The following is a 2,379-nucleotide window of genomic DNA, read 5'->3' as shown; positions in this document are numbered from 1 at the left end:
ATTTATTTCTCATTCCACATCATCTTCAGCCAAGCTCTGAGCACTTATAATTCTCTAATTTTGGGGAGCTTAGTCAGAAGCATCTGGAACACTGGTGGTGGAAGAGTTTGCTGTAAGACCTGCAGTAACTGCTGTGGCTGTCCACACACAGCAATTGCATTTGTCAGATGGTCTACACCCTTTTCATATTCACCTTGAGCTAGTAACTCTTCACCAAGCTGTGTTTCTTCAAGGAAGAATTTCTGAACAGCTTCAGCATCTTTAAGGTTAGGTAAGTTGGAAAACCCAGCTCTCTGCTTGGGAAGCTTCTGTTTCTTCGTTCTCAAAGCCTGTTCTTGAAGCTGGGGTCACTTCGTCTTTTGTGGTCGAAGTAGATGCAGTACCCGATAAAAAGGGCCCAGCATACACTGACGGCGATGGCGCTCTTCCAACCCACAGTCTTCTCTACAATGCAGACCATGGACGGTGGCGGCAGGGACTGCGAAGGAGTGGTGGGCCACGAACCCTCAGGGCGGAGGTTGCCACTCATACCCAACACCCGCGGGTCAGGGACTCGGAAAGCCTGAGAAAACTTTTAAAGGGCTCATGTGATTAGATCAGGCTTGCCTAGATAATCCCTATTTCTAGGTCAATTGATTGGGGAACTTAATTACATGTGCAAACCCCTTCACCACAGTACCTAGCCTGAATAACTGGGAGAAGGTATGTGGACAACAATGGCTGGGAATGTTGGTGGGTCATCTTAGAATTCCTCCCAGCTACCGGGCACGGTGGCTCATGCCTGTAATCCCAGCACTTTGGGAGGCTGAGGCAGGTGGATCACCTGAGGTCGGGAGTTCGAGACCAGCTTGACCAACATGGAGAAACCCTGTCTCTACTAAAAATACAAAATCAGCCAGGCATGGTGGCGCATGCCTGTCGTCCCAGCTACTCGGGAGACTGAGGCAGGAGAATCGTTTGAATTTGGGAGGCAGAGGTTGCAGTGAGCTGAGATCACGCCACTACACTCCAGCCTGGGCAACAAGAGTGAAACTCCATCTCACAAAAAAAAAAAAAAAAAAAAAAAAAAAAAGAATTATTTCCAGCACATCCTGTGAGGGTCCATCTGGACTCAGGAGTTAGGGATGAGAAAATAACTGGAGTAGTACAACTGCACTGCAGGGACCTGAACCTAGATACTCCTTTCCACATCTTTGCACTTTTTGTTTTCCTTACCTGATTCTCTTGGGTAGTTGGGAATTTTGCACAATGCCCTACACCAAGAGTGGGCAGACACCAACCTGAAGGCACTGCTGTCTCATGGCTATCTAGTGTAGCCCATCTATCTGAGGTCACACTTAACACCTTTATCCTGCATCTGATGGTATTATATACCTTGCCACATGGGCACTGGGCTAGCTTGTCCTCACCCTTGGGTGCAAGTAAATGCAGTTCAACCACTGTGGGGTCATATAAGAAGACTGGGGGTGATGGGGCTACTCCTGTTTTCCTGTTAAGGTGACTGTACTGGGCCAGATGTTATAGATTTTTTCAGAAGAAGCCCCTCACCAGAAATAAGGGAATACCTGAAATTGTAGGAGACAAGTGGAGGGAAGACATACCACCTTGTTCTCGGATCCCTCTGGGAGGACTGTCACTCAGCCATCCCAAATTCTTCCAGCCATCTCTGATTGGCTGCCAGTGGCTCCTTTGCTAATCTGTCACAATACTGGATCAGCCATCAGTTACTACATGCAGCAGAGGAGAGCTGGAAACAGTCTAGTGTTTCGTAACATTTTACTACTTCCAGCTTCCTCTCCTACTCTGTTGAATTACGCTAGACTAGCCACCTGCCTGTGAAACTGTCAACAATTGACTCAGGTCTCAGTGTCTAGCCTGTCCTCATACTCTTGGGATGACACAGAATTCCTGGTCATCGGGAAAGGCCTGGAAGCAATGCAACAGGCCTTGGTTAGCCTTTATCCAAGCCCTGTAACTGTGACTGTTGTCTTTACTCCACACAGTGCATGCATGCATGTGCACACACATAACTTTGGACTGGACCATGGGTCTCTCCTAGCTTCTTCCTGTGTGGTCAAATGGCCTTGTTTGCCTCCAGAGACCAAGACCTACAACCCTAGGTAAACACTCAGCTGTTTCATATTTTCTGGGATCTTCAGGCCCCACAGCCACAATCTGGCCTAGATATGAAGGAGAAAACTTCCCAGTTGCCAGTCAGGGATCAGGACTAGGAGTCACAATGTAGTCATATTCCTGGCCAGGAGTAATTGAAACTAAAGACAGTAAGAGAAAATCTGCAGCTATTCTAGGCTAAATAGCTAATGGAACCCGTCTAGTCATCCAGTGGATTAGCCTGGACTTCTTAACCAGGGTGGTTTT

At 47.6% G+C, this 2,379-nt stretch overlaps 1 pseudogene; it reads right to left on the bottom strand.

The window, feature by feature from the left end:
- On the bottom strand, window positions 1-529 carry LOC126936503 (mitochondrial import receptor subunit TOM20 homolog; annotated as a pseudogene).
- Window positions 530-2,379: the final 1,850 nt, after the last annotated feature.

Source organism: Macaca thibetana, chromosome 14 (assembly GCF_024542745.1).
Source record: "Macaca thibetana thibetana isolate TM-01 chromosome 14, ASM2454274v1, whole genome shotgun sequence".
In the NCBI taxonomy this organism is placed as follows: domain Eukaryota; kingdom Metazoa; phylum Chordata; class Mammalia; order Primates; family Cercopithecidae; genus Macaca; species Macaca thibetana.
The sequence above is the reverse complement of the archived record's forward strand: the minus strand, read 5'-3'. Positions and strand labels throughout refer to the sequence as shown.